This window comes from Tiliqua scincoides, chromosome 13 (assembly GCF_035046505.1).
Source record: "Tiliqua scincoides isolate rTilSci1 chromosome 13, rTilSci1.hap2, whole genome shotgun sequence".
Classification (NCBI taxonomy): Eukaryota; Metazoa; Chordata; class Lepidosauria; order Squamata; family Scincidae; genus Tiliqua; species Tiliqua scincoides.
In genome coordinates, this window is record NC_089833.1 from 9,911,802 (window position 1) to 9,924,462 (window position 12,661).

At 46.7% G+C, this 12,661-nt stretch overlaps 1 pseudogene; it reads left to right on the plus strand.

Annotated features, from left to right (window-relative positions):
- The first annotated feature begins 7,940 nt into the window (after positions 1–7,940).
- On the plus strand, positions 7,941–8,060 carry LOC136634149 (5S ribosomal RNA; annotated as a pseudogene).
- The last annotated feature ends 4,601 nt before the right edge of the window (positions 8,061–12,661 follow it).

Here is a 12,661-nt window from a genome sequence, read left to right on the forward strand (position 1 = left end):
CATTTTCTCCGTTAAAAGTTTGTGATGTCCCTGTGTGCATACCCAAGATCCTTCACATCACCGATTTAGCAGACGAGAGAATTAATAGCTCTGCATAGCTTCTTCCTCATGGCAGTCTCTCTCTCTCTCTCTCTCTCTCTCTCTCTCTCTCTGCTGCAGAGAATTCAGACAGAAAAGCAGGCAGGGCAAACCTGGTGTACCTTTCCGCACCGGCAGTTCTGCCCTATGTGAGTGGTTGATGGTACTCTCATTTGCAACACTAGAGTGAGCTGGGGCCTAAAAAACGTCTCCAAAAGGCAGGACGGCGGCAAGGGTACATTCATCAACATCTGCAAGACCCAACAACCAGCTCGTACTAACTGAAACATCCCTCAGTTATGGATGAAAGAGCAAGAATCGAATCACAGGCTGTGCTGACAGACCCAAAAAGCAAAATACATGAGGTTCTCCTGCAGAGGTGATTCAGGACAGCATGTGTCACCTCTACGATGCTCCCACTCCCTGTTTTTCTAACTATATACAACTATTTCTATATACACATGCATATAAAAATGTGTGTATGCTGCTATTTCTATTTTATCCAAGAACTTTTATCCAGAAAAGAGCATGGACGGCTCACAAGCTATTACAAAGTTTTGTAATGCCACCGCTAGCCAAAATGATCACCTGGTTTTGTCCTCCTCTATTGCTTCAAGAGACCCTCAAATGCAATGCTGGTTGTTGGGAGGCTGGGAGTGCTTTAGATCAGTGGTTCCCAAACTTTTCAGCACCAAGACCCACTTTTTAAAACAACACTCTATCAGGACCCACCTAGGTTTAACAGATTTTAAATAAAAGGAGATCCAGAAATAAATATTTTATTTATTTAGTTACAATAATAATAACCAGAAAAAGACCCTTCCAACATTTATCTCCCAATATTTACACAGGCCTGCAAACTGCAGGAGTTCAGTTCTTTGTAGAACAGTTAGCAGCTATCTTGGAAACTGCAGAAGCTGAGATCTTTGCAGGCTAATTAGCAGCTATCTGATTTTTGAATAGCCTCAGGGCTTGAGGCAATCAGTTCTCTGATCTTTCCAGCACCCTTAGTTGACCCACCAAAACTCAAGTCATGATCCACCAGTGGTTCCTGGCCCACAGTTTGGGAACCACTGCTTTAGACACTTCCTTAGCTGTTGTCCATTCCTGAACACCCTTGCCACCCACTACATAGTCAAATAAAAGAGACACCAGGACTCTAAGACAGGGGCTCCCAAATTTTGCAGCGCCATGACCCACTTCATCCTCTGCAGTGGGTCATGATACTCCTGGAAGCCTCTTCTGGACTGGCAACTCACTCTACAAGCCTCTGTGGGCCTCAGAATGGCCCTCAGAAGCCTCCATAAGTCACTTTGGAAGCAAACCAGAGACTTTTAGAGAGGCTTCTAAAGGGCTATTCTGAAGCGCCCAGAGGCCTGCAGAGTGGGTCAGCAGGCTGGGAGAGAACATAAGAACAGCCCCACTGGATCAGGCCATAGGCCCATCTAGTCCAGCTTCCTGTATCTCACAGCGGCCAACCAAATGCCCCAGGGAGCACACCAGATAACAAGAGACCTCATCCTGGTGCCCTCCCCTACATCTGGCATTCTGACTTAACCCATTCCTAAAATCAGGAGGTTGCGCATACACATCATGGCTTGTACCCCATAATGGATTTTTCCTCCAGAAACTTGTCCAATCCCCTTTTAAAGGCGTCTAGGCTAGACGCCAGCACCACATCCTGTGGCAAGGAGTTCCACAGACCGACCACACGCTGAGTAAAGAAATATTTTCTTTTGTCTGTTCTAACCCGCCCAACACTCAATTTGAGTGGATGTCCCCTGGTTCTGGTATTATGTGAGAGTGCAAAGAGCATCTCCCTATCCACTCTGTCCATCCCCTGCATAATTTTGTATGTCTCAATCATGTCGCCCCTCAGGCGTCTCTTTTCTAGGTTGAAGAGGCCCAAACGCCGCAGCCTTTCCTCATAAGGAAGGTGCCCCAGCCCCGAAATCATCTTAGTCGCTCTCTTTTGCACCTTTTCCATTTCCACTATGTCTTTTTTGAGATGCGGCGACCAGAACTGGACACAATACTCCAGGTGTGGCCTTACCATCGATTTGTACAACGGCATTATAATATTAGCCGTTTTGTTCTCAATACCCTTCCTAATGATCCCAAGCATAGAATTGGCCTTCTTCACTGCTGCCGCACATTGGGTCGACACTTTCATCGACCTGTCCACCACCACCCCAAGATCTCTCTCCTGATCTGTCACAGACAGCTCAGAACCCATCAGCCTATATCTAAAGTTTTGATTTTTTGCCCCAATGTGCATGACTTTACACTTACTGACATTGAAGCGCATCTGCCATTTTGCTGCCCATTCTGCCAGTCTGGAGAGGCCTCTGGAGGCTCTGGTAAGCAATGGGGCTTCCACATTGGCTCCCAGTGCAAGGGCAGGTGGTAGGGCCCAGATCACAACCCACTCCACTTGGGCTCACAACCCACACTTTGCAAAGTGCTGTTCTAAGAGATCATAATGATACCATGCCCATATAAGTCTTTGCAAGATCAGCCACTATGACAACTGTGGAGACTGCTCAAGGAGTGATGATCACCTGATCACATTACTAAACACCACCCCAAACCAATTCAACCAAAATGCCATAGGAGATCTCCTGGCACACTGGATCATCAAGGAGCCCACCATTTCTTGGTTCATGACCTCGCTGGACAGCTCCCCCACCTCCCTTGAAAGCAAGCCTGAGACTTCAAGCTCACCCGCTTCTGTACGGACGTGGGAACTGAATTTTGCCACGGCCCTCCAAGAAAGCTCACCAGGAACCCCAATCAGCAGTTCCAAGCACAATCTTCCAATCTCGAACACCCTTCTGGATAATATACATGTTAGGATTACTCTCGCCCCGCTCTTGACAGTAGCCGAAGTGCACTCAGGAGAAGCAGTGTACTCTTGTTCAATCAAAACGAAACAGAATCACTGTCATTGTGAAGAGGGAGTGACAGGCATGTCAAGACTGGGACGAGTCTGCCTCTTAGGTAAAACTGTCAGCTTTTGAAACATCCGGATTTTTTAAATCTTATTTTCACACTCACCGGCGCCGTGCGGGCTCCCTTATTACATTCTCAAGTTAAAACAAAATAAGACAAAGCAGTACCAGTGCGTGTTCCTGCAGAAAGGAAAGCTGCCAGAGAAACCAAGCAGAAACATGCTACTGATGAAGCCCTACTGGCGTTAGGAAAAATGCTACTTAACGGGTTGTAAAAGGATGTGAAAAAATGGAATGGCACATTCGCAATGAAAATAGGAAAGAATGCGTCAAATCCTTACACAAGGCATGAAACATGAGCATGTTTAAATTCAAACCACGCTGAAATATCTCCATTCTATCAAAAGTTATAGCCAAAAAACCCAGGAGGGGTGGGGTGTTGCATCACCAAGCCCACTGCCCACGGCATTGCCCCGCACACTGTATGAGAGGAGGTCCATCATAGGGGTGACACACAGGCCTCCCACACCAGAGGACACAAACCCCAGTGATGCCACTGTCATCTATCATGCCCCTCCTCCAACTTTTAACTTGTCGGTCAAAAAAATTAGATGGCGCTTACCTTGTTACCAATGGCCTTCTTCGGTGGGAAGTTGAAGCTTCTCACTTGGTTGTACTTGGCCTGTAGCTTGTGGTGCAGGCTTCGGAATTCGGCGTATCGCCGATAGACATTCCACTCGTCGTCTTTTATCCTGATGTAGACCTGTCGGAAGCCAGGTGGGGAGGAAAACCAGTTTTAGTCAAAGGTGCTGCAGTTGAAGTCTATGTTTCTGGCATACCCAAAACGTGCGACTGCCGGCCATTCCCAACGAGAGCAAAGTCACAGGAGAGGCATCCCCCCCTTGCTTGTGAGGGAAGAGAGGAAATTTCTCCCTGATGAGGATGGCCCATTACTGAGGCTGGGTAAAGCTGCTGACTCGGGCGGCAGATTAGTGTGGGGAGGTAGGGGGCACCTCGAACACACCTGCTGCATCCAGGGCTATTTCAGCAGGTCTCCAGCTCTTACCGCCCGAGCCAGGCAATGGACAGCCCTGGTACCCAGGGGGGCAGCGGCATCACGATGCCATGTGACGACACTTCTCAGTTCTCCCCAGAGAAGGGGGAACTCATTGTGGATGTTTCGCATGCCCTGCTCCTTCTCCACGGAGGCTGTGTGAAAGGCAGTCACTTCCGGATTCTTCCATTTACACAGCACAGTTGGGCATCGGTATCTGCAGGGAGGGTCTGTTCCCAGACCTCCTGCAGAAACCTGTGGCTAATGGAATCCACGGGTGGGGGTCATCAGAACACCTCCAGACATGACCAGTCAAGACCAGAGGCGTTGTGAGGTCCGGAGAGGCTGAACATATGGCCTCTCTGGGCCTCAGCGCTTCCTGGAGGTGTTGGAAAGGCACTTCCAATCACATCTGGGAGGTCAAATGAGGCCCTCCAGCATGGGTCTGGCACACCTGCATGGAGTCAAATCTGTAGGTGCTGAACCCACAAACAAAGAGTGTCCACCTGTCCTTGTCCCAAAGGTTCACAGTCTAAAGAAGAGACAATGGAGATAACAAGGAGAGTAGGGCCAGTCTGCAAATCACACACAGAGTGGTGTATTGACAGCAGCAGTGCCATTGGTGGTTTCACTGTGTCTCCATCATTTCCCCCTGCATGCAAACAAAGCAACATTTTGTTTGTTGGGTAGAAGTTGGCAGGCACCATCCTTAATGAAGACATTCCCTCCTGTGAGAGAAGAGGGACTGTGTCTCTGATGCAGCACCTGCTACAGAGGCTGGGTGATGTGGTCAACCAGAGCAGTGTATTGACACGGGGGAGTGAGGGACCCCTTTGCTACTTCCACCCCCTCCACTGGCTAGTCTCCAGCCTCTGCCAAACTCTAATCTGCTGACCTCATTCCTGAGACGCCTCCACTGCTGGCCTAAAGCTTGGCCTGAAGCTACCTACCTACCTAACTCTCCCCAACCCCCCCCCCAGACTTCCACTGCTTCTTTCTGCTGCTCCAATAGCCCAGCCCTACCTCAGCTCATTCCCTCCCTTCCTCCAGTTCAGCCAACAAGCTTTGGGGATCCCCCCTGTCACCTCCCCCGCACCCCTGCTAGGGGCTCCCATTTGGTTTCATTGTGCATGGACTGAAAGGGGAAAGAGAATCAGTCTCTGGCATCCCTGCTCACAGAGACTCTCCTCTTTAAATCTGATTTAGCTTCGCTGACTGCCTGGAAGACACACAAAGATTCTGTGGGTACCTGCTGTTTGGCCATCCATAAGAAAACCCCTTCGGTTACAGGCTTATTTCAAAAGGATCCTTTTCTGAGCTTTAACAATGCCTCACTAATTTCAGAGAAGTCTTTTGTTTGAATATTCTCCTGGAAGACACTAGAAGCAGCAACACTGAGAACGCTGGCACATCCCACTGCATCACTGTCCCATTATCGCATTATTCTCAAAATTGGCTCTCAGGAGGGTTCCATCTCCCACTGCTTGCCCCCCTCCCATCTCACAACCCTACATGGCCTCTGTCTAGAGCAGCCACAGAGCTTTCGTTGCTGTGAAAATGACAAAGTATGGGAAAGCAACTTCCTATGTTCCTAAGCAGTGAAGCCCATGAAAGGTACAAGGAAGTTAAAACATTAAATTTTTTAAAACCCAGAAGCATAGGGATCATGCAGCTCTCCGAGAAGGGCATTCCCAAGTCAGAGTGCCCCTACAGAGAAGGTTCTGCCTACAGCAAGCACCCTAACTTCTGAAGGCAGGGAGTATAGCAAGGTCCTAGATGATGGTATAAGTCAGAGGTGCCCAAACCCCAACCTGGGGGCCCAGAGCCCAACCTGGGGGCCAATCATGGCCCTTGGGGACTCCCAATCAGGCCCGTGGGGATACCCCAGTCTCCAGCAAGCCTCTGGCCCTCCAGAGACTTGCTGGAGACCGTGCTGGCCCAACGCAACTGCTCTCAGCGTAAGGGTGACTGATTTCTCGCGTGAGCTGTGGGCTGAGGGCTCCCTCCGCTGCTTGCTGTTTCACATCTGTGATGCAGCAGCAAAGGCCAGCCTTGCTTTGTGCAAGGTCTTTTATAGGCCTTGAGCTATTGCACGATCTTCATTCATTCACATGTTCCATCTCTAATACATTCATTTCTGTAAATTTATTCAAATTTTAAATTCTTTTTTTCCCAGCCCCCAACACAGCATCAGAGAGATGATGTGGCTCTCCTGCCAAAAAGTTTGGACACCCCTGGTATAAGTGAATTGGCTGGCTTGTCTGAGAGAAGGTGAGACACTTCAACAAAAGCAGGCATAGCTCAGTGGTGGAGTTTACATTCCAGGTTCTGGCCCTGAATCGCTAGGTAGGGTTGGGCTTGACCCCTTTGCGAGAACTCGGAGCGCTACTGCCAGTTGGTGTATATTCGGCCGAATGGTTCAAGGGTCTACTGCATGCAAAAGCAGGTGTTCTGTCACTGAATTCCAGCAATACATTGAATTCTATTTGGTGGAATGTTATCTTCCCAAGGGCTTCCAACTTTCTTGTGACTGCACTACAGACTGATATAGGCACACCACACTGTAGGTTTGATGCAATGTAGCTAGTATGTAGCTACACCACACTGTAGGTTTGATGCAATGCCTGAATTAAGCCACAGATTGGCAGGGAAATACTGGATTCTAAGGGAGAAGCACAAAAATCAGTGAGTTGAGTAAGCAATCTTCTTAATTTGTCTCCAATTGCTAGAAATCTGCTTTCTCGCCAAGAATACTGATGTTCAAGATATTGTAAAGTGCTCCCAAGCTCCTGCCTCTGACAGCTTCGGTTCCCCGCTTGCTGCAGTGCAGCTGTCGTCGTACATCCCGAATCACGTATTTTGTAGGAAAAGATGATGGCGAACCTCTTTCATTACTATGCAGTATCAAAATCCCAGTTTGCTTTGCAGAGAAGGTGGGGAGCGGTGGTGTGTTACTGTACAATATATAGACAAAGCCACTGGAAAAAAAGGTTCAAAATTTCATGTGCATGCACAACCTATTGTCGGAGGCTTTCTAAATTAAAGCCACAATTCTGGAAGATCTGCAAGTTTAAGAAAATATGTAGTGCATTCGCCTCCCCCTGCGCACCCATACTAAATTTGCACTCACGGTGGTTAACAGGAATCAGCCAGGCCAGGCCACTAGCCAAGGGCCCAAGCCCATCAGAGGTCCAGATACATGTACTCACGCATAAGGGGGCACCCCATGGAGCTTCATACTGGGTTGACTTATAGGGCAGTAATTTTCAATTGGCTGCTGTGAATGGTCTGCAGGTGTGCCACAGGAGTTTGGGGAGGTTAATTAGTAGGGCCACTGGGGGACTGAACCCCCTCCCCACCTTCAGTGCGGTGTGCCTTGTCCTTTTTCAAAAAATTGATGGGGTGCCCTGAAAATTGTCCATATGCCTTAAGATAAAAACAATAGGGTCTGATTTAGGGTCTTTCCAAGCTAGCCAAGTGTTAAATAAAATCTTGTGAATATTAATTTAATTTGTTTCATATTTTTATACCACCTTTCCTCCAAGGAGCTCACTCCAAGGAAGGTATACATACTTCCTTCCCTCCTTTTGTTCTCACCACAACCTTGTGAAGTAGATTAGACTGGAGTATTTCATCATGTCCTGTTGGGATAACTGAGCTTTAAATACTTGCACTAGCATAGGAAAGTAGATTGTGTCTCTTCATACTGAATTAGCTTATTTTCGATCAAATTGCTCTGATACAAGGTTCTGGCAGCAGTCCCTCAAACCGACATGGCCTCAAAGCGATCCTTATCCTTTTCTCAAAAAGGAGAGCAGGTAAAACCTTTCGCAACTTCCACGAGAAATGAATAAACATTTAGCAGCAACTGTTATCCTGCACATGCCCGATCTCGTCTGATCTTGGAAGCTAAGCAGGGTCAGGCCTGGTTAGTACTTGGATGGGAGACCGCCTAGGAATACTGGGTGCTGTAGGCTTATACCAGAGTCTTTCGAGACTGAAGGTTGCCAACCAGTTCTGCCATCTTCTAAAAATTAAATGACAGAGTAGTGGGATCTTTAATTACTTAACAACAGGTTGCAGCTTAATATGCAATACCAAACTACATGATTCATCAACTGCGATTTTCTCTGTCGTGGAGTATCGGGGGGAGGGGAGAACAAAAACAGAATTTGTGTTGCAACCTGATTGGGAAGAGAAGAAAGGTTCTTTGTGTATTAAAGTCAGTAATGGGGGAATTTGTGTATTAAAGTCAGTAATGGGGAAAAAAAAACACAGCAGATAAAAAGACACTCAAATATTTCTCTCCCTGTATTGGCACAACCTTGGAAACTGCAAGAGCTCAGCTCTTTGCAGGACAACGAGCAGCTATCTTGCAAACTGCAGAAGCTTAGCTATTTGCAGGGCAGTTAGAAGCAATCTGAGATCTGATTTCTGAATAGCTTCTGGGCTTGAGGCCATTAGATTTTTCCACCACCTGTGTTTTCACTGGAGGCTCTGGGGGTCCAATCAGTTTGAGTTCCGACCAACGGTTTGAGATCTGCTGCTATATAGGCCGTTGCACTTGCTAGCAATGACTGACAGAGTTAGCTATGGAGACATTTCTTCCAGATTAATTCAGCTGTGAGCAAATCAGCCGGGATCCCCTGGCAACTGGAACCAATAGCCTTCATTTCCAAGTTTGCAGAACTAAATATACAGCCAACTCCAATCCCTCCTGAAATAGCAGACGTTGTAATCTACTTTCTCTGCACTCAGTTGAGGACATTTGGGTAGCTCAACATAGATATTTACTTAGCAAGTTTTTCCAACGGTTGCCAAAGACCACATTAATATACAATGCCAAATACAAAAATAAGAACTGCGTACAGTATGTAGATAGCAGAAAACCCACAAATATAATTAATGTAGAACATGGAACACAAAAGGGAGAGTATAAATTGCAAACAAACCTCTAAAGACCTGCCCAGGCTCTAGGTTTAGTTTTTTAGTCAACTGACTTGGCAGAAACAGAGTGAAAATTGAACAGATGGCAACTTCTGTTTAGGCCATGATCTGTGCGCCTTGAGCTCAACCCCTTTCATACTTTGAGAACAGAATCTTGCTACCTCCCCCTCCCAATTGGTTGATGGGGCTGTCAAGTCAAAGATGAAGACAGCCCAGGTGAGCAATCTCGAATACCCCTATTTCACCTGGACCTCTTACATAAGGGGACCCCCAGGAGCCAGTCCCCACCTTCTTCCCTGAGCCAGGAGACATGGCTCTGCTCCTTTCCTCTGAGCAGGATGAATCCCTGGGCAACCCTGTAACTGAGCCACAGTATACCCCAGCAATTTTCAACAGGTGTGTTCAGCACATAGATGTGTCACGAAAGGTCTGCAGTGTGCCACAGGGTTTTGGAGCATAGCACTGGAAACTGCTGAAAAACTCTTCTGGGTTCTGCAGTTCTGTTTCTAGGGTAGCTGTCTGGAGTAACCAACTGTCTGTCCCCTTCCTCTGCCGGCTGTGAGGACAGACAATTTGTGACTAGAGCAGGCGTGCCCAAATCCTGGCCCTGGGGCCACTTGCGGCCCTCTAAGCCTCTCAGTGTGGCCAGCAGGGAGCCCCCAGTCTCCAATGATCCTCTGGCCCTCTGGAGATTTGCTGGACCCCACACTGGCCCGACGCAACTGCTGTCAGCGTGAGGGTGACTATTTGACCTTTGACATGAGCTGTGGGATGAGGGCTCCCTCCACTGCTTGTTGTTTCATGTCTGTGATGTAGTAGCGGCAGCAAAGGAAAGGCTGACCTTGCTTTGCGCAAGGTCTTTTTTAGGTCTTGAGCGATTGCAAGACCTTCATTCATTCATATAACACTATCTCCCAATCTTGTCTGATCTCGGAAGCTAAGCAGGGTCAGGCCTGGTTAGTACTTGGATGGGAGACCGCCTGGGAATACCGGGTGCTGTAGGCTTATACCAGTCTTTCGAGACTGAAGGTTGCCAACCATTCATATAAGTTCAATATATTCATTTATGTAAAGTTATGTAAATTTATTCAAATTTTAAATGTAAATTAATTTTTACATTTAATTAATACACTAGCCCTTGACACAGTGTCAGAGAGACGATGTGGCCCTCCTGCCAAAAACTTTGGACACCCCTGGACTAGAGCCACCGAACTCAGAAGCGTCTCCCGGAAGTCAGAAGTGCAATCACAAGAGGCAAAGACTATAGAGAAGGCCATAGAGATCACTGTGCTGTGAAAAGTAAAAAAAATTAAAAATCGCTTGTATACCCAATGCCATTGGGGAAAAAAATGCCCACAAGATCAGACAAGGTCCTTTAGGTTACAGAGAGCTTTCCTGGGAGGGGATCAAACCTTCTGCATGTAAAGGATGTGCTCTTTCACCAAGCTACGGACCTTCCCCAAAATTGCACAGTGGTGGTCATCCCTGCACCACCACCCCGGTTCATTTGCTGCATGGCCCTGTTCACAACGGTCAAGCTCTGTCACTTACCCCTCATGTCATTTCTTAATAGCTTGTCCTATCTGCCTAGACAGCAGGGCTAGCCTATTCCTAATGAGCCAGTTCCGAAGAGGCCGAAGTTAATTTAAAAGAAAAAAACAACCCACATATACAAAATCAAAATACTCTCTTTTTGTCGGTAATGATGCTAATCTGATGACATTTTGCAAGTAAATGACAGCATTATGTTGCAAACCAACAACAAAAAATAAACAGTAAAAAATGGCAGTGGGCATTAGAGACCGTTTTCAAGCCATAAAGATGCACCAATAAAAAGTAAATTTATCTCTGAAATTTGGCAGTTCAACCAGCAGGGAAAATTAAAAGCCATTACAGAGCTCTCTGGTTGGCAAATTCATCATTTCTGCCACTGCTTTGTCCCCCAACTGAAAACCCTCCGCTTAGTTTTATGGACTTGGATGCGTCCTTTCCTCCATTTTCCCTAATATTTTGGCTCAGTGGTTTCAAGCCATTAAGCAAAACAAGGCTGTGATAAGCAGTAATCCCCACCAGGATGCCTATAAGCGTTTCATTTTGTTTGAATAAGGTGGAAATCTTGGCGAATGCTACTTGTGCATTTGTTGTCGGCGGTCAACCGCCAATCCAAACACTGTAGTGCTACATCCATTTTTACTGGGCTTCGGATGTTCGTCGAAAGCTTCATCTTGGACTCTGTTCGCTAATACTGCAACGCACATTCTCTCGGAATGTGGAACATAAAACCAGCTCTCTTAGTTCCAAGAGATTGCATAGAACATCCAAACTAGCTATTTAACTAGTTACAGATATTCGGGGGGGGGGGGGAAGAGAACCAACTTTGGTGTAAAAGACAAAGATTTTTTCAGAATTTTGGGGAGTGGAAGGGATTGTCACTCCCGAATCGGCCTTTTCAGCCACACTAGACGCTGTTCCAGAACCACCATTCAGAGCGCGATACCAGAGTCTTTCGAGACTGAAGGTTGCCAACATGGGGAGGGCCAGTTAAGGGCTTGGTATTGGCTGCTGCAAGACATGGCCGTAAGCTAGCATAAACTAGTCTTGATATGCTCAGAAACATTATCTCAATGAACTGTCAACCCAGGAATCAAAAATGCAAGATAGGGGTGTTTGAAAATGGTTTCTATTTTTTTTGCAGATTGAGATTTTTAAAAATGAGAGAGGCAGAAAGCAGTGTTACTTTTTAAATTCCAGTTCTCATTTTTATTAATTTTACACACTTTATAAAAGTGTACTAGGTAGGTTATTTAGGTCAGTGTTTCTCAAACTGTGGGTTGGGACCAACTAGGTGGGTCACCAGTTAATTTCAGGTGGGTCACGTAGCACCTAGCTCAGCCACCATTGAAAATACAGATTTGAAAACACAGGGGGCGGAGCTGCTGGGCAGGGCAGGCTCCCTACTGGAGACAGGCACGGTGCTTTGCCCTGAATAGGTAGGAAGATGGGACGCTGGAAAGGGGGGAGGGTTGTGTGATTGGAGAAGGACCCAAGACTGCGTTGTGCTTTGACTTCAGAGCTGGAATGTTTGAATTCCAAGCTGCACAAGCTTTGGCTCATCACGGCTTCGGTTTGATGCTTCACTTCCAGGTTAATGACATCACTTCCAACGAGTCCCGACAGGCTGTCATTCTTAAAAATGGGTCCTGGTGCTAAAATGTTTGAGAATCACTGATATAGGTGATAACGTGTCGGCAGATACAGCCACAGTGTTATTTCTAACTGGAAAAGTAATCTATTTTGATTTCTAGAAAATATCTTAAACACCAAAATCCTAACATCAACTACTAAACAGAAAGTGAAGTCATCCAACCAGATTACTTTTCCCCCTTTGCTACAATAATTAACACAATCCAATTAGGAGACATTTAATCAAAGGGATTGGAACGCCAAAAATAAATACAACAGAATGAAGATACAACCAGCAGATGTGTCGCTTGATTTTTCCCAAAGGGGGGGGAAATAAAAGATTTGTGACAGCAATGAGCAGAGGGCCAAGGTGAATTCTCAGCAGCTCTGTCTGAAACGCCAGCAAGAAAAACAGATGCAAATTACATTCTGACACAGCTGCAAGGCT